This window comes from Lepidothrix coronata, unplaced genomic scaffold (assembly GCF_001604755.1).
Source record: "Lepidothrix coronata isolate B3197 unplaced genomic scaffold, Lepidothrix_coronata-1.0 Scaffold4, whole genome shotgun sequence".
NCBI lineage: Eukaryota > Metazoa > Chordata > Aves > Passeriformes > Pipridae > Lepidothrix > Lepidothrix coronata.
In genome coordinates this window covers 7,394,372-7,419,655 of record NW_016690184.1, presented here as the reverse complement: position 1 = coordinate 7,419,655, position 25,284 = coordinate 7,394,372, and the positions used below count along the sequence as shown (strand labels likewise).

Here is a 25,284-nt window from a genome sequence, read left to right as displayed (position 1 = left end):
CCTGTTACGTCAGTCATCAGTATCTATAACTTCATTTCCTGTCAGAAAGACATATATAGCACAGGATGGTTATTCATCATTTCTATCAACAGCAATTTTCATGTTGCTACATTTGCAGTAGCACAAGTTATACTTAGATGGGAGAATATTCCGGTCTTGCAGCATTAGTCAGGAGGAAGAAGCAGGGAATGTGTTTACATATGAAGCTGCAAAATTAAACTAAAGGAGGTGGTGGTGAAGGAGACTATTGCCTAGATGCATTAGGAATACTAGATAGGAATACTCTGCTGAAAACAAAAGGGGATATTTTTTCTTTCAAGCCTAGAAGATTCTTAACAATATGTCTCATTCTTCTGATGAAGCTGAAGGGCTTCTGCAGTTGGTCTGAATTTCATCCACAAGATCTGCTTTGAACTAAGGGAGTAAAATGGATATATTTTCTTGTTTTATGTTTGTCTCTAAACTCAGGTTTTTGCAGAAACAGAAAATACTCATAAATAACTAACCTCAAATTTACTTGCACTTTTATTGCACCTTTTTAGGAATCACTGTCTCATCACTTTCTAGATTTCTGAGACAGGAAACTTCCATGACCAAGACAACCTACATTCTAGGTTTGGGAGGAAGTGGGAATTGTCATGCATTAGAATATTATATCATTTGTATAAAGACCTCTAAATCTTTTATTAAACATCAGTGGGTTTTTTTTTAATTTGTCATTATTATTTTAATGGAAATCCATTTATTTAGTGGTTTTATTTTCTTCAGGGCAGCATACCAACGACTTGACACCACAAAACACTCATCTATCAACACAGCCACACAGATTTCAATTGGTTAGTTAGAAATTACTTATAGCCATTTCAGAGGTTTGATTTCAATTATATCCTTTGAGATTCTCAGCTATCATTGTACACTTTGATAAATGAAACTAGCAGCTGGAATCCAGCCCTTCCATCTCTGTTTACACACTATAAAAAACAAGAACAACAAAATTTGAAAAGGATGGAAAGGGAAAAGGAAAATTACATAAACGAGATTGAAGAGAATAACAAAACAAAATCAAACACATCAGATAAAAGAAGAGTAGAAGGCCAAGGTTATGTCTTCAGTTTTGCAAAGGATTATTTCCTGATGTACAACTTCCCACAGAACTGATTCTGAAAAATAAGAATAGTCAGGGCAGTCATTCAGTTCTATGAAGTAATATCAATAAACTATCAATGTGTTGCCATCTTTGTGAGATAAAGAATTTTCTATTTGTTGAAGGTGCAAACCAAACAATTTGAAACTCAATAAATTTTCAAATAAAAATAATTATTTCTTGTACCCTATTTTTAAACATACGTCATCCTAAAATAAGGTTCCATTTATTTATCTCTTTTTCAGGAGTGTCACTCTTCTTCAAGGGTCTCACCCTTTCCCTGTCCGAAAACATCTACTTATTTCTATTCTGGGGCCAATCACGATGAAGTGTCACTCCCTAACACGCTTGGATGGCACATCACAGAAAAGGCATTAGGTGGTCCATACTAACAACCAACAACAGTGCAACAGCAGCAAAACTCCTGCCTGGAAGTAGCAAGGAACCTGAAGATAAAATTCAGTCTCCCTCCACCAGATGTTGTCCCAGTGGAGCAGGCTGAGGCAGACTCACAGAATAGCAATGAAACTCCTGAATTCTGTCAGTCAGGATGCAAACCAACCCTGAGCATAAAGAGGGAGGACTGTTAATACAGACTATAAAATTTCTTGCAATCAAAGAGAGAAGATACATTCCTCTCATTTGCTTATGTTATGCAGAACAAAGCTGTATTGACTGCTCTGGAGTGGTTTCAGTTCAGAATAAAAGTTCATGTTGCACCTACACCAAGGCAATCTTCCCAGTCACACAATACATCATTTGTTAAAAAAACAATATACCGTTAATGTTTGCAAAGATTAAAAACAAGTTTTTCCTCTTAAAAAATGAACTCATGGAATAGCTGTATTCAAGAAGCGTACACATGCACCAGACATGGACCAGGCAGCCTCATATCTGCAACACAGTACCTGGTATACCACAAGGTTTGCTGCAGTACACTGTTATTTCTTCCACTAAATTACCAAGGCACCAATAGTTTTGTGACAGCTTGGTAAACTTGGTGATATGGGATATTTAAGCAGGATTTGGACATTTCTGTTGGACATTTCATGCTGCACTGCTATTATTAGTATATTTAGTGTTTAGACATTTTTTACTGCCTTCTGTAAACCAGTAAGTCAAAATAATTTAATTTCTTCCTGGAATTTTATTCCAGTGAAATCAACTCTCATGTATGCTCCACTTGATTAAAAAAAAAAAAAAAATGTTTACAATCTCCCTACTTTGAAGTCCTGTCTGTCCCATGCAAACTTTTTTTCTTCCCCAAGACTTTTACCTTCCCTGTCAAAGAAAGTTTCGGACTTTTCTTTTTCCTTTGAATTCTTAAGAATTCAGTGTTTATTCACTGGAAAAATCCCCTGAGAAATGGACTGCCTTATCTTCCCTCTTACCTTACACACAACATGCAGTTCCTGAAATAGACCCATGACTTGAGAAATAGAGCAGATCTCAGGGTCTAATCCCAATCCACTGCAGCCAATGGGCTTTGAGACAGGTTGAATCCCAGAAATACTGCAGAATCAGTCATCAACCACTGCATAAGCAAAAGATGGACCAGTTTGTAGCACAAACCAGCCCTCGCACATCAGTGATCCTTGTGTTGAAATGCTGATTGCTAACCATGATGTCTGCAACACGGTCTCTGATTCTAGGAAAGCTCTGGAAGAAACAAAGTCATTTCTCTTCTAGAAACTGGACAATCCAAACCACTGGAATGAAGCAGTACTGTGGTTTCATGTTGCATGTTTGTAATTAGAGTGCAGATTGATAGTTACTTCATTATCATCCTTCAAATCCTTCCTTAAGCTGTTTTTTGCCAACAAAAAAAAGAAAAAAAGTGGCAAGGCTGTTATGATTGCTTACAAAGCTAAGCCATAGCTTCTCATTCCTGCTCAGTCTGTATCCATCTATTGCCTCATACTTAGAAGCTCTTTATTCTATATTTGTAAAGTACCTTTTAAAATGGGATCCAGACCCACGACTGGCTGTCTGGAGCATCACAAGATGAAGACAAGTCAGCATCAGGCTTCCCAGGTTCAAAAGGCTGATAATCTGAATGCATCTTTTAAGTTTATCTTGAGAGATAGTACAAATGAGCTTATAAAATGAGTGGGTTTACCTTCTCATGGAACAAGAAGAGTGCATGATCTACTGTACTGTTTTTTATGCATTCAGCAAAAAAAAATGCATTTTATTAAATGCATAATGTGATGTATCACCCATATCGTGGCTGTGTTAGCAGATTCTGCTTTACACAGGTTCCCCCTCTTTCCTAATATCACCACACCCATGATGAATGGAGACAGCCAGCATACCTTAGGTGGCTGTCAGCTGGGACAAGACAATGGCACAGTCAGTGAAACAAGACCTACATCCGCAGGTCTGCAACACAAGTGGCCCCCAAAACCTCCAGACAGAGAACCACCATTTCCCCTGTCACCATTTTACCCACATTGGGAGAAGGAAGGAGAGCCTGAGACCAGGTTTTGCCCATACAATTTGCAAAAATTGAGGAGAACTCACTGAAGCAAAGGATTTAGCATTCAAGCAATGCTAATGAAGCTCAAGGGATAAGCTTCTATTATTTTTGTTTACAGTAAAAAGCTGATCAGAAACACTATTATGAGTTGGAAAGCCTACCCTATGCTACTTTTAGTCATCCTGAGTTTGTCCTTCACACTCACTGGAGGTAAAAGACCATGCTTTGGACCTAGTGTGCTGATATATCGTTATCAGCTCTTCCCAGAGGAAAAGCCTGTTAGCAAGGACTGACAATGTGAATGCTCTGTTTTACTATATAGTGCTTCCATAACAAACATATTTCTCTCAAAAGTTAATTTTCCTCAGCCTCTGTGGCTTTCTTCTCCCTGGGAGGTGTGGATTTGTGACTAGCCACAGGAGGAGCTATCATGGTCGGTGAAACACCATGTTCCTGAGGTCAGGACCAGCATAACCCGGTAAAAAACAACCCAGCATCTGGGAAGGATCTCTTTTCCAGTGCTGGCATTTCATTCAATTCGATTCTTTTCTGGAAACCACGGTCTCTTGTATATTTTTAAGTCCCAGGGTAAACCAATCTAGCTTGTTCCTGAAATAACTCCAGCTCTATTATGGCAAGGCAAGAAGTCAGGGATTGTTCTTTCTCTCCTGGTTTGTTATTTAGTGCTTTTTATGAGACACGCATGTGGCAAACATCAAATTAAAATACCATCAGTCTCAACACTATATTGACAGTGAAGACAATGATTTCCTTCGTATTGATTTGAAGATGGCTTATGTCTGTAGTGATATATGTCTGTCACCTCACTACATGCAAAACTGCATTCACTGCCTTTTAAAATGTAAAGGGAACAGAATAAAACACTTGTAATCAAGTTAAGTTTCCTCCAAAATTGAAAAAATTATATTGGAACAGATATAGCTATGTGTTTTCAGATGTAGATGTATACAATTAAGCACTGAGAGGATAATAAAAAAGTTGTGATTGAATCCAACAACAAAGATTTGAAAAACACTTAAGGTCATTCCTAGTATAGGTCTTTGAAATGGTAGCTATACATGAGTTACTCTGTGAAAATTTGCTCCTTCATTGAAAAGCTCTAGTTTTGTCTCCCATCCTTGTATCAAAGGCTTGAAATTTGGCAGAAAGACTGCACTAACACCAGGTATGAATGGTATGCCCAAGAACAGCTGCCCAAATCAGGCTAAGATTCTAAAGGAAGAAAAAAAAGACAAATGCAAATATTCATTAGTGTTTGGCAGCAAAAATATCCCAAAAAGTATTTCACAGAGCATGCAATATTGTGGATGGATGGGGCTTGATCAGGACTTTACATGCAATTGTTCTTATTACCTCTTGCTGGAGCCCACTGTGGGGACAGACACAAGGAATGACCAGACACAATTGCTCCTTCTTGTTTTCTCTCTGGACACTTATTTTAACCCCTAACATGCCATTCAGATTTGTTCCAAAAAGTTTTAAAAACCCAAATAATCTGAGTCCTGTTCCATCCTACCAAAGCCTCACCTTTCCAGCAAGTCAAAGAACCTCCTATTTGATTATATTTTGGTGAGAACATGGTTTCAAGTACCCTGACCCCAAATTACGATGGAAATTACCCCTACCACTCATTCTTCTAACAGAAATTTTATTTGGCTAATGACTCAGAGTAAAACCCTCCCTATTTACAAAATGCATTCCTGAGGTAGAATATCATTTTGCACTCATTGAAACACAAAGCAGGTCCCCTAGGGAGGTTTTGTCCATCACAGAAAAGGTTGAAAATGTTGTTATATTTTTTAATCTTTCAAAATTTGACTTAAGAATGGAAAGACTTGGAAGATAACTTGCACAAATTATGCTGGTTTTAATTTAAATACCATTTGTCTAATGGGAAGGTGGTGTTGTCCAATTTCTTTTTTTGGTTTGCTACTAAATGAAAGTTTGCACTGTGCAAACAGTAAAGATACATATTTGCTTTACTTCTTGAAATAGCAGGGGAAATTTTTATTTCTTGTAGACAGCAGCCAAGCTGAGAAATAGCATTTCCTAAGAGCTGAGCTGCTGCATGCTGAACACCAGAATTCTACTCTGTTTCAGTTCAAGGAGGTCTTCGACTGAAATCAGAACAAGTGTATTGTTAATAGTTTTTTCAGACTTTCTTAATGACAACAAGTACCCAGAAAGATTACTGATTTTATTTCAGTTTTTTATTAAAAATATACTCTAATTTTTCAAGATTCTGTGGCATTTTCAACTCATCCAGGACAGATGGAATATTACTGATAAGAGGATGAAGGGAATGTATGGCAAAATACTTCACAGAAACTGGTCCCCAGTTTTTTTCCCAGTAAAGATGAGTCAGTTATTTTATACTGAAGGCAGAGCAAAATATGCACAGATAGAGAGCAGCTGATGTGCACCTAATTCCCATACTGTCATATACGCCAGGGTAATGCACCCATGTTCCCATGGACACATGCCGCCTCTTAAGCTGTGTGGATTGATGCAGTTCAGAGAAAGCCCTTGAAAGATCAGTAATTGACCAGAGATGAAGTTATGTCTCTTCCTCTATTTCACTGTTGCAGCATGCAGGAACTTGTTTTTCCCTGCCCCACTCACATAAATTTCCTGAAACCAGCTCCTCTGGATGACAGACCTTAGTCCAAATGGCAACGTAGAAAAATAAGCATTCCTCTCACCAACTCACAGAAACATTTGCATATGTGCTGGTTTAAGAGTTAACCAGCAGGGGAAATGAACCCAACTCAAAGGAGAGATTATAAGTCAGAATAACAATTTATTAAAATAATACAGTAAGTACAATCATACAAACAAACAATTGGTCTTAACCCACAAAACCCAAATGTATAACCCAGTACCCTGGGGCATGAACAAAGTGGTGTTCCTTGGGCCCCGCTTGAGTCCAAAGGAAAGGGAGAGGGGAAAAACCTGCTGGTGGGAGAGCTGTTGCAGTCTGGTCAAAAGTGGTGATTGCAGTCCAGCTGAGGTTGAGAGCGATGAGCTGCAGTCTTCCTCTGGATCCCACGAGTGGTAGCAAATGTTCCAAGACTCCAAGATTATATATCCTCCAGTTCAGGCAGGAATGGTCAATCCTTCCCTCAGGGCGGGGAGTTCCACAAAGGGTGTGAGGACAAGAGCATCCTCCTATCTCACAGGCCTCTTAACACCTAGTTTATAGCCTGAGGAGTCAGGCTCTATGGGTAGAGGGTGCAAATAGTCTCTTGACAACAGTTTCTGGGAAATGGCATGGAAGGCTATAGAATACACATGGTATGGGTTACACCCATACCATGATGAACTGGTCTCAGTTGTCCTAACTAGGACAGCATAGGAAGTTAATAAATAAACCAGAATAATAGAAGTGCACTGCATTAAATATGAATTTTTTATTTCTTGTATTTCTTAAGACACTGGCAAACACAGCTGACCAGTATTTATTAGCTGATGAGAGATTATCACTGCAGTTGTAGATTGTTTTCAAAGTGAAGTTGGTTGTCGTAATTATAGCCAAATAGTAGCTATTAATATTTATCAGTGACGGAAAAGAAGTGCAGACTTACTTTTGAATAAATTAGAGAAGCACTATTCTAGAGTAGTTACATAATGCAAAAATTACCTGCTTAACCTTTAGTTACAGTTCCCAAATCTCCTCCCCAGAGTGAGTAGGCTGTATAGAGAAAGAAACATAGGCAGACCCATAGAACAGTGTAATTTCCATTATATGTAAGCAATAAAATCAAAAATACCAATTTAAATTGAATAAAATACTGCAGCCCATATATGCTCATGATCATTTTATAAAATAAATTGCCATTTCTTATATCCCCTTTGCACACAGTGCATTTCAGCAGATGTGACTCAGCAAAGGGAAAGGATCAAACAACAGCCAAGGGGATTTGCTGTCTGCAGATCCCCAATCCACAGGCACACTGAGGTTCAACAGGCAAATAACCAAAATGTGTGCCTGTAGTAGAAGTCGTCTCAATGACTTCTTGAAAACAGAGCATTCTTAAGGTGTGTTCATGCTTCTAGGAATGTTGCTGAAATTGACATTGTTATCAAAAATTTAGTAGAGCAGAATTTTAACTCTTTTATGTTTAAACAAAAATATTTGCTGATTATTTTTTCCACACTTGATAAATTTTTCACCATCTTTTCCAATATGTGAACTGAGGGGCATCAGCTGAGGGGAGAAAGGAGTAGGCTGAAGTTAAATAAATAAAAATGTTTCTTTACACTAAAGTCCCTTCTACAATATGCTAAAGCACACATGAACTTGGGCACACTGGGTCAAACCAAAGGACTTCATGGCGCAGTACCCTGTCTCCAGCAGGGTCTCCAGCCTGAAAAAAGAGTCAGACCATAATCTATCTGGTTTTACCTTCTTAGGCAGCCCTTCTCTGCTGACCTGAGTGTCCTTTTTATGTGGATGGACACTTTCATTGAAATATATCTCCAAATGAGATTTTAGTATAACCTCCTGTATACCCAAGTTATCACAAATCATTCAAATATCTTTATTAAATCTGGAAACTTCAATTAAGTTATTTCCTTCTTCAAGAAATTACAGGTAAAATGCATGCAGAAAGTGGGAAAGAGTTTGGAGCCACTGATAGCAGACGTCTACAAAGGGAAAAAAACCGACCACAAAAAAGATCAGTTCACAATAGAAGTTATGTTATACGTTTACCTACAAGAGAGATGGAAAATCACATCAAGATCCCTGCCAAAGTGCTGAAGAGATGGTCAGAAGGCGAAAGGGACAGGAGATAAGATGGCCTGTCAGCTTTGCGTGATGAAAAGACAGAGATGCATCAATCAGGCAGTCAAGACAACAGGATTTGCTGCACATTCTCAGAGGGTTCATGAATCCTGCCTGGCAGCTAGACCTTGGTACTCTGGAGAAACATAAAATAGAAAAACAATACCAAAAATTCAACAAAGAGAGAACACGTCAACACAACAAAGGCTTCTTGGTGAACAGCCCTTCCTTAACCTGCCCAAGAAGACCTGAAACTGCTACTTTGCTTCTCAGCACTTCTAAAGTTTGCCCTATGAAACAGTTATTGCTTGACCACCTGCAACAAATGTTTGCAAGCATTATGACCACAGGCACATTAGATTTCAGAAGCCAAGGGTAAACCCTCTCTCATCCTGGCTTACATACCCAAGGCTTGTTATCATTGTACAGTAACAGCCAACACAACAGATTTTTTAATAAATTTTGTCTGAATTAAACTTTGCACAATATATGCTGAATCCTTCAGTCCTGAGAGAGAGTGGGAGAGGAATATTCTCAATGGTATGGTTTACCCACTGTTGAACTGACAAAATATCATCTCTTGTTTAATTTTTGGGACTGGCTTGAAACTTTGGTTATGTTAAATCAATGAAAACACTGCTGTTGGCTTGAGAGACTTTAGCATCTATGAATATGCTATTCAAACCTGGGGTAAGGGAAAACAGCTGTAAAATTCAGACAGCACAGAGTTCTGCAGTATAACTGGACCTGGCCCTCCTAGAAAAATACAAGTTTGTGTTCTCCAGCTTCACAGGGTCCACGAGACCAGGGTTTGCCAAGGTGCTTAGACCTTGACCCATATGGCAGCCCAGAGCTGGAATTCAGCCCTCCTCCCAGCCTCTGTCTCTCTCTTGCTCTTCTCTACTGTCTCTCACTCAACCTGTATCACTGCTGCCATCCCAAAGGTATGGCATTCAATCAGGGGAAAGGGCATGAGATTTTGCCCCCCCATCCTTCTGGTAAATCAGTATATTTTCCTCTATCATCTCTCCAGAAGTGATTGTTCAGGAATCATGCCAAAATGTTGACATTTCCAGTTCTTCCATCAACTTTCCAGAAAAACAGGAAAAAAAAAGTTTGAGTCCAATTACCAGCATGTAAAATATCAGACAAAATGGTTAAAATTTAACAAATTTATTTGCGCCTATGAACAGGACCTTCTAAGAGAGAGTACTAAGGAGCCTCACACACCACTGAAGTGTGTCCAGGTTTGAGCTGCACTGGAAAGTTATTTTGTGTTGCCAGTACTATGCAGTGGCTTGTAAAGCAAAGAAAGACCATAATTTCTGCACATGAAACTGCTCTATCAGGATAAACTCATTCGGCAGGGCGTAATGTCTGACCTTACCAGAAATTTGGTGACATAATTGGAGCCAGGTTCAAGGACTCTTTCACGATACAAGGGGAAGATCAACTGCATCAGAGACCATGGCTTGGATCAAGCTTTTATTGACCACACATTGATATCTCCTGCTGAGATTTGCAGATGCTACTGAATTGATTCATTGCTGGCTGATAAGAGTATGACACCCTTCAGTCTTGCAGCCTCTTTCTGCACTCCTGACTTATGTGCTGGGTGATATTTTGAACTTATTTGGGAGACAACTGAGATCTGGGCAAAGATCTGAGCAGTTTTCACACCTGCTAAGTGTGGTCATGAAGGCTTTTCTCCATTTCTCTTTTGCTTTCACATACCTATGCAGAGAAAGAGTACTGTCTTTGCTTCTCTGTTTCACCCGAATGTGTTTTAAATGGATAGAAGACAAACAAAGTCTACATAAGAGACTATAGAATACATCTCCTGTGTAATGGATGTATCCAAACTGCTCAAAATATATTCTGCATCAAATCTTTTCAGCATTCTTGGAAAATTTAAAAAGGTATCTGTGCAACAGAATAACAATGACGGACCATTTTATTACACAGCAGAAAATAACAAACTTCTAGACACATAAGTCAATAGCAAAGAGGATTTTTTTTAAAGAACCTTTTCACTTTAAAAATTCAGGATAAAAATGTTCTGTAGAGCATCAACATAATACTGCTTTGTGGTCTCAGATTAAGCAAAACAGTATCTTCTGGTCACAATTATTGATAAATATCTATTTTGGCACCCGCTTCTGCAGCTACCCAGCCTACCTAGGCAGCTTCACCCATTCTGATGGTGGAAAGGGCTTGATTGCACATGGAAATGTCTCTTACTTCAGACCTGAGTCAGAGGTTGAACTCTGAGCCAATTGGAGCACCCTGATTCCTTGTAGTCCAGAAAGAAGTGAGCATGTAAAGGACTCAGAGACATGCCATGACTTGCTCAGATCAGTCAGGTGTGAAACCTATTCAGTGCATGAATGACTCCTCCAATGCAACCAGTTGTGTCCTCTGAGGTCTCAGAAGCCCAGCTTTACCTGCAGCACGTTGCTGTCCCGAGCTGCCCTCCTCCTCTTCCCTGGCTCTGGGATGCCATAACTTACCTTCTCAGAAGAGAGGAGCAAGGATGGAGTGGGAGAGGAATGGTGGGGGGCCATAACAAAGCCTGTGCTAGAAGGACAGTATCACATCCAATGGGAAAAGCCTGGGACGCGAGGGGAAGGGAAGCTCTGTCTGCTGCTGCCATCACCTGCCAGAGCCAGTGCTGTGATGGGGGAGAGGCAGCAGACACTGCCTGAAAGCATTCTAATTTGCTGTCAGAGAGCAACAGACCGGCTGCTGCTGGGGATAGAACATTATCCACTGCTTGGAAAGAATTAATGTGCAGTGAGACGCGAGCTTTGGATGCAAACCTGCGGTGCCTGACTTTGCGCCAAGGCAGAGCCTGGGCTCCATCGATTATAAGCATGTCTGTGTGGACAGAAGGATGGTAGGTGAGCCACTGGCTGCAGTTGGTTCGGCAGTCCCTATGGCCCTGTGTTTTCCTAGCTAATATTTAGCTGAGAGGCCTCCAAGGAAAACCCATGGGATGCTGGTGCTGGTGATTCAGTAAGTGTCATTATTCCCTCTGACTCAGTGCACAACCATTTCCCATAAATGGGGTTAACAAGTACTCGATGACTGGAGAGATCTGTCTTTTGGGCCAGACATAAAAAGCAGAAGTCCTGAACAGTAGTGTGAAAAACATTTGTAACTACAGCAAAGTGAAGGGATTTTCGTAGCTCAGTATAAACAAGTAGGTTCACTTCTGCACATTTTGTTAAAGCAGTATCAGGCCTATTTTCCATTGAGAGCAAGCCAGCTTCAGAGCAAAACTAGTCCTGGTTTGGGGTGAAAATGACTTTTTTATTATGTACGAACAAGGTGATATTTTTGTCTGGGTTTTGTCCTGCTGTGAGGGATGTGAGGTCAGGCAGTGAAGAGGAGCCATTGCACTGGCACATAAAAGAAGTAATGGTGAGGGGGAGGACGACCACAGTGAGGTTCTATCCAGAAGGGTGCCTTAGCCTGGGCTTTACTGGGCAGATAATTGAAATGATGCCTCAATAAATGCCACTGTTGCCTCCAGCTGCCACCACACTGAGCAGTGGCCCTGAGCCAGCCTGATGAGGTCCCCAGCAGCCAGGGACGTGTGCAGTCACATTCAGCTGCCCTGGGAGAGCTGTGCTTCACTAGCCATAAGCAGAGCTAACATGCAGCCCCAAAGTTTCACTATTCATAGGGATGAAGATTCTTCCTGACGGAAAAAAAAAGAGTTATAAGACAAGGTTTAGTGAAGAAAAAGTAATTTGGGTTGTATACTTAAATCAGACAGTTATAGTGAAGATCTGTTATGACCTGCCCCTGAAGGGGAGGGTAGCCCAGGTTCTTGTTAGTGAGTCCCATGGGGTGGATTACACAACGCTGAATAATTGGTGTTTGCAAACATATACAGGTAGGGTTTATTTTAGGACAATTTTGTTTCAAACATAAACAGGTATGTTGCTATTTTGGGTGCAATGCAGCAATATTAAGTCAAAGCGATATTAAAGCATCTATAGCAATGTAGCATAAAAATAACACTTAAGAACATGTATAAGGGAGAGAAAGAGAGAGAAAGGATAAAGGTCCTAAGATATATATAGTCACCACCTGCTGGACGCAGCGATTAAACTTGGTAGTTGCAGCTTCCATGTCTGTTGGTTGAAGTGATGGTCTTGATCTTTTGGGGGTGGGAGAACCCCCCCCAAACTTCAAGACTTCATGAGTCTTCAGGCTCAGGTGGGAAGCCTAGTACCTCCCCTAGGGCAAGGAGTTCTACAACAGATGATATCATGGGTCTTCCATTCTCCCCAGAGAAGTCTTCATAGCAGAGCCATCATGCAAGGGAGGACACTGGCATGATAAGAAGGATTATCCCATTTCACAGGATTTGCCCCTTCCCTTATCTGGCAATCCAGTTTGTAGCTTCAGATATCCCTTTGGCACCTGGAATAGCTGGACAGTAGCACCTACTTATCTCATCTGAAGGTCCTTTTGAAGCAGGCATATTTAGGGAGGGGTAGGCTTTGCTGAGTGAGCAGATGTTTCTTTTCAGTTTGCTACAGTGGACAAAAGTCTTTTGGTAATCTTACAATGTTTAAGACATTAAACATTTCAGTTTCTGACAACATCTCACAAAAATCAAGTTAAAGGCAAGTGTTCTGCAGTGCTGACCAGAACTAGACATTCACATCAGCTCCACTACTCAGGCAATGTGGGTGAAATAGATACCTGCGTGGCACAAAGCTACAGCACCAGAGAGGTGTAGAAGTTTCTGAAGGTGGCACAAGGTGCGTGGGGAGGTAGGCTATTGGGCTTGAGCAGTGGAGAAGGTCTCCACTGAGGGGGTTAATCACAGCAGCTGTCACTATTGTCAGGAAGAGAGAGACAACGGCCCTCCCTACACCTGCCTAAACCAAGTAACTGCAGGAACTTATCACTGTAACCTCAATGCTCCTCACCCTTCCTCCTATTTCTCTGCAATTTCAATGGATACATTATTGTGATGGTTTCACCCTAGGCCTTCCTGGAGACCAGCTTGTAACCAGGAAGGAACTAGGAAAGTGATCACGGAAGTATTCCATGCTATTCCTTTACGCAACTTGGGGTATAAATAAAACCAGCAGGAGGGACCTCGCTCTCTTCCTTTCCGGCGAGGTTCGAGAGCGGTGGGTCCCTGTCTCGGTCTGGCTTATCTGGAGCTGAGGCCTACAGTGACTGCTGTTATCTGCCACGCGTGAGGGGAGAGCACTGGACCGTGTCGAGCCATCCTGCTTGTTCAAAGGGAAGTGGTGAGATTTTGCTAATTCACCTTCAGTTGGCTGGTTGACTTGCTCGGTCTTTGCCCCTTTTTGTCCTTCTCCCTTCTCCCTCCCCCTCTTCCCTTTTTGGGGAACTGTTTGGGATTTCTGGAGTTGTGGTGTATAGTATTCTTATTGTATATATCTGTCTCATATGTTGTCGAGTTTCGGGGACTTGGCGGGAAGCCAGCTCAAAACTTGCACACTTATGTTTATCTAACAGAAGCCAGAATTTTCCCAATTCCATATGACAGATGAAGAACCTATTGCTCTGACAGAGGGGATGGTATGACATTACTTACCTCACTCTGCACCACAGCATTGGTTATACTTCCAGTACTCTGCCAGCAGGCTATGCAAAAGCATGACTGTTGTCCACTCTCCACTAGAATTCACATGGCATAGAAACAACAGCCCTGGAGAGATGCAAACTCTCCAGTCATGAAGTTCCAGTCAAAATCAGTGCAGGAGCCCAGTGCTTCCAGAAATCCAGTATTTTGTTTTCTCCTTATAGCCTGAAAACCACCATTCCTTTTGTCTAATCTGATGTTATACAGCAGCTTAGAAACCTTAACTGTATTTTTTCAAAACTCTTCTCTCTTCTTGCAAAGGTAGCCTTGGACAACCACAGTGGAAAGTTTGAAAGGAACTGCTCTGCTCAGAAAGGCTAAATTATTTAGTTACAGGCAGTCATAAGAAGTCATTGTTTACAACAATTTTTGATTCCTTTTGGGCTTTATTTAATTGTTATTTGATTTCACCCCTAAGTGAGCTCAAAGGCATTTTAAAGAGACTAGGAAGAAAATCTCACTTCCAAGAAGCCACTGTTTCTCCTACAGGGAATATTTAGGCTAGGATGCAATTCAAGGTCAAGACACCTATATTTAAAACGTCTTCTTGTGAAGTGACTGAAATTCTGCTAGAGATGAAGCTTGGAGGGTGAATCAGCTTACTGTAAACATCCTACACCTGTGCATCTGAGTCACCCTGTAGCCTACACAGACGCTTAGGACAGTGTAGAGCAGACACTTTTAGTGCTTTGGGGTTTTTCCCTTTGCCCGTTTGCTGCTTTTGCTGTGCCTGAAAATGATAGCTTGCACTGCACACTGAGCATGGCTAGTGGGACTGCACAAAGCCAGGAGGAAGCACCTGCCCCCAGGCACCCACATCTCCACCCAGGTACTCTGGCTCCTGGACCCTGATACCATAAAACTTTCTTCACAGTCCAGTAGCAACACATTTGCTCTGCCATCCATTAGCATCTCACTGGAGCTCTGATGGGACTGGGAGTGTGAGACAACACTTTTTTGATTTGCTTTCCACTTCCAAACAGGAATTTATTTCCTAGTTTAACAGTTGCTGTACAGAGTGGGGTTGTTGATCACAGCGCAATTGGGAAGTTAAATTTGATCAGAGCACTACAGCCATTTGCACGTATTTCACAGATACCTAAATGCCTCTTTTGTTGTCTCCTGCTGCTGCCTGTGCTGATGGCCACTGCCCCTCCACTAGAGCTCCATGAACACACATGAATAGTGTTGCAATCCCCACACAATTTTAGGAAAGGTAGCTTTTGCTGAAGGCATGAATACTTCACCAGGTAACACAGGTTGCTTCTGGACAGAGACATACTAAAGAGGAGCTATTGCTAAGTCTACCCCTTCTGTGTCTGGGGTTCCTCTTCCAATAAAACTGTGAGAAAACAAATGTCTAATTTTCCTGTGAAGGATTAGACAACTACCCACATCCAAACATTAATACTAAAAAGAGCACATTCTCAGAATTTTCTAATTAAAACTTTTTTCCCCTAACTACAGATTCAAAATACTCCAGGCTGCAATTGAAAGTATTGTAGGGATTCAAAGAAGAGAGATGGGGAGTTATGGAGACCCTTCAGAAATAAATGTCTTGAGAGAGAGCTCTGCTGAGAGCCATCCCCTCATGTTTTGCTGAACTTCCCTTTTCCCATTACACCGTTGGGCAGCTCTGCTCTGAGGAGCAATAGCAGCTCTGGGCTGCGCCCCGTGAGACTGGCTCCACCTTGGAGCCACAGGCAGGGATGTTGGACAGGGGTATCTGCATCCTTTGGCACTGGGCAAATGCTGTACAAGCCCTTTGTCTCAGCTTAGCTTCAAACTCATCCCTCCCCACCACCTCAAAGTGCAGCCCACAGCAGCTCCAGGGACAGGGATGCAGTCAACGTTTCTTCAGATAAACTGTGTTTATAAATATACTTTTATACATCCAAACCCAGTTGACTAGAATTCAGGTTCATCAGACCTAGAATTAAAGCTTAGTTTTATAGTGATGTTTGGTTGTTATACATCTAACTAAGCAGTAATGGTGTCTTTGGGTAGATTTTCAAGCAAACATATGAAGCGCTCCTATAGTTGAAGACATAATTAAAGTTAGAAGTGCTGGCAAGAAGTATAAGCACAATGAAATCATCAGGGGAAAGAAAGAACATTTCTGGAGTATCACACTGACAGCAGTAAAATGTCCATAAATGTAATCAAAATTTAGAAGCCTGCTGTTTCCCAGACTGTACATGCAAATACCACCAAGAAGAACATATTTACGAGCAAGAGGAACATACAGAAAGTGCTACAGCAGCTGACTGTGTGTAGCTAAAAAAGTGACAACCAGGTAAATAGCCATTACCTCTGGCATTTGGCTCCATAAAGACCTTCCTACATAGCCAATAGTTCTGCTTTAACTAAAAACAGCAAACAAGGCCATGTGCTGATGGTATCTGCCAATAAAGGATATTTATCTAGTTCATGACACCAGTCAATCACACAACTTCCCTTATTGTATTCTAGTAAATACACCAGCATGGTTATGACATTTCCATTTTGCAACACTATAGTCATCATTCTTTAGTAGGAAATAATGGGATATTTTACTTTTCAACACAATGTTACCAGTGCTGATTTTATAACACACTTACTTCAGGTATTCTTTTCTTGTTTAGAGAAGGGGAAAAAATGGACTGAATTTGGCTATGACAGACTCGGCAGAGAGTCTGATTCCATTTGTGACACTGTACAAACACATATCTCAATCCTGAACTGACATCCTCACAGTTATCATGAAAACACTGACTGTTTCCCCTGGGGCCAGGCATTCAGCCCAGGGTGACAATGCTTCCACGGTAATCACAGTGACACATGCATACATTATTTTGCCATGTCCTCTATCATTTTTTTCATCCTGAAAAATACTTAGACTCGCGGCAGCACCTCAGAACACCTGCCCAGACAGATGTTTTAATTTAACTCTCAGTGCTCAAAATAATACTATCTTCACAAAATATGTACTGATGCCTACAAGCTTCTTTCATTTACAAAAAAAGAAATGAAACAAAAGTTAATTACCCACACAACCCCTTTTCAAAATTTAATGCAATAAATAGTCCATAAATTTCAGAAAGTTCCTAACTCATGAAGACCAGATATTTAAATGTGTGATGAATTTGTCTGTGCTAAACACTTCTCAGAAAGGCAGCTCTGGAGCTGACACTTGCAACATCCCTCCCACTGACAGGCAGGCTCCAAATCCTTGCTCCTCCTTTGGGACCTGGAACAGGAGACAGGGAATGAAGGACAGGGAATGAAGGACAGGGAATGGGGACAGGGGTCAAAACATGCTCCATTTCCATCATTCTGGCAGCATTTAAACCACAGAAAAATCTCCCACTGCAAAACTACCTTTTATTAGATATGTACACTAGGGGTTGGATTAGAAAAATCAGTGACCAAGTTACTAAGATGGCCTATTTCTCTGATGGCAATGAGAGTACTAAGACATCACTGGAGCTGCTCTGTCCAGCACATACTAAAATCACACCAAACTTCCTTAAACCATCAAGCACCCAGATTCTGCTGCTATTGAGTTTCCTGTTGATGCAGAAGTGGTAGATCTCTCTTGCTGCCCACAGTAACTGTAACTTTATCTTTTAAACACACAGAACAAAGAATATCACAACTCTTTTTGTGAAATCCTCTAAGTTACAATGCTTACAATGCCATTACAACCTTTAATATAATTTATATAAAATCATCATGAAGTCTGATGGATAGTGGACAGCTTAGGAAAAGAAAAGGAAAACAGGATACTGATCATGTTTAAAATATATACTTGATATTTCTTCAACAACTTGAACCTGGAGCTGAAAATCATAACTGTGTCAGTATTATTTTGTGATGATATCTGTCAAAGGAAGATAAAGTATCTTTTATTACCATGTGAGTACAATCTTCTAAATTGCCACAGGTCAATAATAAATTGCGGGAACATGTATAAATGTCAGGAAAAATTGCTTTCAGAATAAATAATATTTTGCAACTCTTCATTTAGCTATATGTTTTCCATTTTTTTAAAATTAGAATAATATTGTCTAAACTATATTTTTAGACAATACTAGTTACACACCTGTTTCTACGGAGTTAATTGTAAACTGTAGATTTTAATTATAAACTGTAGATTTGAATTATTTGTAAAAATACATGACTTGCTTTTAGATAAACCTGCAAGAAACTAGGCTCCCATCCTGCTGGGGAACTTCAACCACCCAGCATCTACTAGACAAATAGCACAGTGAGCTTTAAGCAATCCAGGAGAATCCTGGAATGCGTGGAGGATAACTTCTTGAGCCGGGTAATAGACAGCCCTACAAAATGGGATGTAATACTGTTTGTCACCAACGTGAGTGACAGAGTTACTAAGATTGGAGGCAGCCTGGGCTGCAGTGATCATGCATTGGTGGAGTTTGCAGTCATGAGAAATATGAGTCAGGCGAAGAGTAAAGTCAGGACCCTGAATTTTAGGAAAGCAAAACTCCAGCTCTGCAAGGCATTAGTCAATAGGATCCCCTGGGAAACTGCCCTTGCCAATAAGGGACCAGAATAGAGCTGGCAGATCTTCAAGAATGCTTTTCACAGAGCAAAAGAGTTCTCGATCCCCAGTTGTAAGAAATTGGGCAAGGAAGGCAAGAGATTGTCATGGCTCAGTTGAGAAGGAAATGCACAAGCAGTGGAAGCAGGGACAGGTGTCCTGGGAAGAGTATAAGGAAGTTTCATGGTTGTATAGTGATGGGGTGAGAAAGGTCAAGGGGCAGCTAGAGCTGAACCTGGCAAGGGACACAAAGAACAGCAAGAATGGCTTGTATAGTCAAGTAGTTCTATGTGTTAACCAGAAAAAGAAGGTCAGAGAAACATACTGCCCCTGATAAACAAGGCTACCAAACTGGCAGCTGTGGATGAGGAGAAGGCCGATATAGTCAACAACTGTTTTGTCTCAGTGTTCACTGGCAACATCTTTTCCCACTCCAGATGGACATCAGTGACAAGTGGTATCCCTTAGGGGTCCATACTGGGACCAGTGTTATTTAATATCTTCATTAATGACATAGACGAAGTGACACCAAGCTGAGTGGTGCGATTGACACACCAGAAGGATGGGATGCCATCCAGTGAGACCTGGACAAGCTCGAAAAGTGGGCCCATGTGAGTCTCATGAGGTTCAACAAGGCCAAGTGCAAGGTGCTGCACCTCGGTCAGGGCAACCTCCCGTATCAATACAGGTTGAGGGATGAAGGAATTGAGAGCAGCGCTGCTGAGAAGGACTTTGGGTACTAGTGGATTAAAGCTGGACATGACCCAGCAATGTACACTTGTGACTCCAGTTCTTCAGAGAATAGGAGTGGATCATAAACTCCTTCCATCTACAAAATAATTTAGTAATGTGTCATACCCCTTCAATCATATGAAACATGCTGAGGTCATGGTTATGACCTCAACACACCTCACAGAATAGGACTTTTCAGTAGCTTCACTTCTCTGAGGGGTTGGTAGGCACTGATGGTACACAAGAAGTGTGGGTGGATATAGAGAAGTTAAGGTCTGGGAACTACTCCTGTTTTGTCAGCAGAGCTATTTGGGCCTCATGACTCACTTAAGGACTATTTTACAGCTTGGTACTCTTCCACATTTCTTAAGTATATTCTATATTAAATGTGAACTAAAATAGATAGACAAGCAATTTACCATAGAAATGGTGAGGGCTGAAAGTAGAAGAAAAGTATTATGTTCAACCATGCCAAATCCTGCCTACAGATCTGGAGTTTACCTGAGGTCAAGTTAAAATGAGGCTTGCAAATCCTCTCAGAGGAATAAAAAACCCTACAAAAAGAAGCCTTCTACATGGGATTTTTAACATGTCCACACAGACTAGCTTCGCAGGTGTTATTTCAGGGCCAGAGAAGGGGCCAGAGCAGTAGACCGTTACAAATGTAACTGTGGGAAGAGTTTAGCTAAGCACCAGAAATTCTGGGGAGAGAGATGAGTTGTGAGTGCACTCACAGCTCTTCAGCTGGGCTGGTTTCATGACAAGGGCCCTCTGGATTGTCATGTCAGACTGAGGTTAAATGAGTCTTAATTAACAGTTGCTTTCTGTTGAACACAACACAGCTGCCCTACAAAGCTGTAGTTTCATTCAACTGTACATCAAAAATTGATATTAATGCTTCTTATAGCTAAAATCAGTGCTCGTTAGCCTTATTTGTTTTCATACAGCTTATGAAAAGCAAGATGGCATCCAGAAATGCAATTGAGGATAGTCATTGAATAACTAGCTCTTTAAACTTGTTTTTTATATCTTCTGTCATTTTTACAAATTCTCTAAGCATTTCTTCACCATATTGATGGTGTGTGTACAATAATGTCCTTATTGGTTATAAAAATCATTCCCACCAATGACACAATAACCAAGACAATGAGATACGTAATACCATTAGTCTTGGGTCTCACAACTAACTAAAAATAGTTAATGAGGTACTACTGACATTTGGACTTAAAAAAAAAAATCTTTGTTATTCTTGCAACCCAGTTCAGACTGTCCCAGAAGCTGATGAAGGGAATCAAGTACAACCTATTAGCTCTCTCCTCCAAATATTAGTCTAAAGTATCCTCAAAATGAAGCAAGAAGGTTGTCTGCTGTCAAATGCACTGGGAGGAAAAGAAGCTTGAGATGCCTGAGAGCAGCTTGCATCTTCTGCAGCCTATTTGTTGCATGAATATGTGACTTGTTTTCTGGATATTCATAAACTACTCATTTTATGGAGTTTTATTGAAATATGAGCCTGCAGCTCCTTCAGAGGACCCATTATTTTGCTAGCTTGCTCTGTCAAGAATAAAATCTGTCCACTGGTCTCTGTCACTCCAGACGGTGTCTGTGTTATATCTGACACAACTGCAACAAAATAGCGCAGCAGAGTTGTGAGGTCCAAGTTAAGGCTTTGGGAGAGGTGTGTGTCATTGCAGAGGGAGTGAGAAGGGTTCTTGTATTTCCCAGCAGACAGCTGGTGTCCATGGGGCAAGAGGGCAACTTGTTCTTCCATTTGAAAGGCATCAACAGGGAGTAATGACATTTAGTTGATGTCTGTGCAAATAAATACGCACTTCATGTTGCTGCTGCAATTCCAGGAAATGAGGGAAAGATAAGTTTTTTGCTCATGTCCAATACAAATTAAATGGAAATTTAATCTATAGGTATTTCTCTCAGAAGTGATCAAATAAGTAATTGAATTAAGCAGACAAACTACAGCAGCAAACCCCGTGCTCAAATGTGTCTTGATCAAAGAGCAAGTCCTGATAATGCATGAGCTGTGATAAAACTGATTAGGCTGCTGAGTGGGAGGAAATTGGTCTTTTTGTTGTTGTTGTTATATTGACCAGATCCTCCAAGCCTATTAATTCCTCAGACCTGTGCCTGGGTAACATTTAGAGCACTGCAGAAACCTATTCTTTGAGAAATAACCTCAGTAAAGCCATAGGTGCAACACACGCAGAGATAAATGAGACAGGAATCGAAGCCACACAAGTTGGCTATCTTTCTTCTATCAGAAGTGAGGTGAAAATCATTAACTAGCTCTCAGAGGAAAACTTAAGCAGAAAGCCCAAGAGGGTGGGTGTTCTTCCAAGGGGAAGAGGTATTCTTTCTAGGCTTCTTCATCTCACACCCCAGAGACAGGAGAGCTGCAGCACAGTGCTGCTCATTTCAACTGACTGAAAACCCATCTCAGGTAGTTTGCTCTGTTTTTCATTCAGGAATGATTCAACTTTGATCCTTTGCTTTCCTTTCCAGATATATCCTAACCACCACTGAATACGAGTTGTGATCAGCACAATCCCCGCATAGGTGTTTGACAGAACATGTGACATCCTGAAGACCATCAGCAGGTTGAAGTAATTGTCATCCCACTCCTGCCTGTCCGTGATTCCTTAGTAGTCCTCAAAAGTCCTGCAAATGATATCCAAACTACACAAACATCATGTCACTTTTCCTTCCTGTTTACAGGAAAGTGTACATTTGTACAGATAAACTTAGACCAGCTGATTACTGTGGAACTGACCACTAGCCAGAGGGAGGAAACATCTGGAGGATCATAATTTTAGCTTCAGTTGCTTCCATTGACAATGGCAAGAGGCTTTAAAACACTCTCATAAGAGTCAGAGGACAGAAACTAGTGCTTTTTTAACAGGCACCAGCTTTCTAAGTAGCATGTGCTGCAAGTAGTTCTGTAAGAAGAATGAATGAAAATCTGAGCAGCAGTGTTGGATGATGAAGGACAAAGCGAGGGTCTGGAGTATACAGCAGGGGATTATAGAAACGTAGAACTGCTCATGCCAATCACAGGCCACATGGTCTCTTCCTCCCACTGAAATTTTAGAGGAGCAGTTGCAAACAAATGCGTTTTCTTTGCCATCAGAGCAAATGGTTTTCAGAAGTTCCACATGGAAACAGGAATAAAGGTATTATTGGCTTTCAGCAGTTTCTTCCATGTTTCTGAAATCCCAGCTTGCTTGCCTTATGTACTTACATGATCTTCATGACTACAGCATCCGAGCACCTTACCATCTTTCATACATTAATCTTCCCAGCATCTTTGCTAAGCAGCCTGGCTGTAACAGCTCTGCTTTACAGCAAGCTGGGAATGGCACTACAGAGACCAGAGGATAGAGACACGAAAGGACTCAGGCATTGTGTTGCCCAGCATAGTGAAATGTTGTGCCAGGGGAGGTTTAGGTTGGACATTAGGAAGAATTTTTTCACAGAAAGGGTGATTAGACATTGGAATGGACTTCAGTGGAGGTAGTGGAGTCATTATCCCTGAAAGTATTTGAGGAAAGACTGGAGGTGTCACTTAGTGGTCTAGTTGACATGGTGGTGTTAGGTCATAGGTTGGACTTGATGACCTCAGAGGTCTTTTCCAACCTAATTGATTCTGTGATTCTGTGACATGTAACATGAATCCAGCAGCATGCACAGCCTGAGGCCAGATGTTTTTACAATGCCTGAGGAGGCTCAGGGTGTACAGGAAGAAGCAATTGCCCTTCAGCAAGTCCCACAAGGACTGCAATACATGCCACAGCAGGAAGCACTTCACTGTACTGGAAGGGCTCAAGGATATCTGAGGCATGTGGAGGCTCATCCCCAGTGTCACATAAGCATTTCCATATACATAACAAGGTCTTTCTTAAGCCATCCTAACTCCTCACCTCTCCCTTTTGTCAGAAAGCTCCTGTCAGATCCTTGAGTAACTGGACAATTTCTCATTTCTGACCTAATTTTCATCATCTCCAGTTTTTTACCTACTATTAACATTGCCATTTAATCTAAACAGTTACTTTCTTTCCCTGTGATTTTCACATGTGATTTCACACATGCTTCCCTTCTCTAATAGGAAGATGTCTGTCTCATCCGAAAATTTGACTAGATCTTTTTACCTCACATTTTGTCTGCAGCTGCAGCTCCCCTGCAGCTGAGCTCAGTTGCTGTGACTGCTCGAGAAGCACAAGAGTCAGACCTGCCTCACGCCTCTCTACTTGATGTATGTTTAGCAGTCCAGTGATCAATATACTCAACTTCACCCCTACTTAATCTTTTGGGTTTAACCCACAGGGGTCTTTTGTGAAAAGTGGCTATAGAAAGGCATGAGAAGGAAAGAAAAAGCCACCTCCGCTCTTTTGGCTGTCTTGCCTATCAATAAAAAATAGCCCAAAATAGTGAAAAGGCTCAAACCTGACTCCCCCAGGTCTGAGGCTTTAGCTTGCATGTGCCAGTGTGTCTTTATACTTCAGGCAGATTTACTGAAGGAGGCAAGACAGCAAAGACAGTCAGTCCCACTTGCTTTTGGGTTTTTTTCTTAATCATTTGTTATCAGAGCTTTCTGATTAAGTAGTAAATAGCAAAGGATAGTCTTATGCTTCTGAAATGCATGTGGCCTGACAGTCTAGGGCACAGAAGCAACTACTCCAAGGAGTACACCCGAGTGCAATAAGAAACAGTTCCATGGAACTCCCTATTCCTGCTGCATCCACCTGGCTGAGATTAGTCTTTTTTTTTTTTTATCACTAGTATAATTCAGCTCATAGTCCAGTTTTAAATACCTGTCATATCCTTCTGGAATATGTACACAAGCACTTTATGAAGCTTAAAAAAAAATAATAAGAAACAGTATAACAACAGGAGTACAAAAGCTACTGCAGTTTCTGGTAGCAGCTTTACTGTCCTTCTGGGGTTAAAAGAAAATGAACATAAATACAGAGGAGCACAAAGTAAAAAGTAATGTATGTACTGAGGTATGGTTTGATAGAGGTATCAAGCAAGTGCACTGTAATTATTTGGCTTAGTTCATCCTGTAAGAAACTTCTAACACTGAGAAGTGTCCTTGATCTGAACAAGGAAACAAGTGTCTTTGATATGGAGAAAAATAAGTATGTTTGGAGAGAGACATATCCTGTGCCTCTTGCATAATTATGGAAATGTAACCAAAATGGAGTTCTTTGGTGAGCTACATGCATCTTTCGTGGGATTTGCACAAGGAAGTGACAGGACAGAGTCTGGAAAGGTGTGGGCCGTAAGCTCACTGCACTTATGAAGAGATGTATTGTGGTCTCCAAACTGCCATCAGCATTTTAGAAAAAAGAGGTCTAGGTTTAAGCAGAGATGATTATGTAGAAAACAAATTTAGAACTTATCTTGAAGTCAGTCCAAGTTTTATGTCATAGCATTTCTTGACCACATTCCTAGCGTTGCTTTGGAATGACAATTGAAAAGGAAACTACCTCCTCTAGTGAACAGCCAAACTTCTGTTCAGCTGAACTGCTTGAAATAATCTGTGAAGGAACCACACGCCTTATATTTCTGTGACTGCAGCAAACAAGAACATCCTGTGACTGACTTCATCAAAGTTTCATTTAGAAAAAAAAAACAGACCTGGCCTCTTTCTGCAGGTAAAAGAAATTTTGCAAGAGTTTCTGTTCTGACTGCTGGGGGGAAATCCTGAATTTGTCAGCTAAAGCTGTAGAAACTGAACTCAAGTAGTTCACCATCACTGTATCTTCTTCCACTGGTTTTCCCAAGTGTACCACAGGCTTACCACGGTTATTGCTGTTACTAGAAATTTCAATCACAGCATGAGATATACCACTACCTACACAAACAGGAGGAAAAAACTAGCACATCAGAAACCTTCCCCTCCGAGTCAATGAGCATCAGAAGC

General features: G+C 41.0%; 1 protein-coding gene across 1 annotated transcript in view; it reads right to left on the bottom strand.

Moving 5' to 3' along the window:
- Positions 1 to 8,494: 8,494 nt before the first annotated feature.
- BCKDHB (branched chain keto acid dehydrogenase E1 subunit beta) overlaps positions 8,495 to 25,284 on the bottom strand; it is a 153,217-nt gene continuing 136,427 nt past the window's right edge. The window contains exon 11 of the mRNA XM_017825080.1: positions 8,495 to 8,566. The gene's annotated coding sequence lies outside the window, so the exon portion shown is untranslated. The remainder of the gene's footprint in view (positions 8,567 to 25,284) is intronic.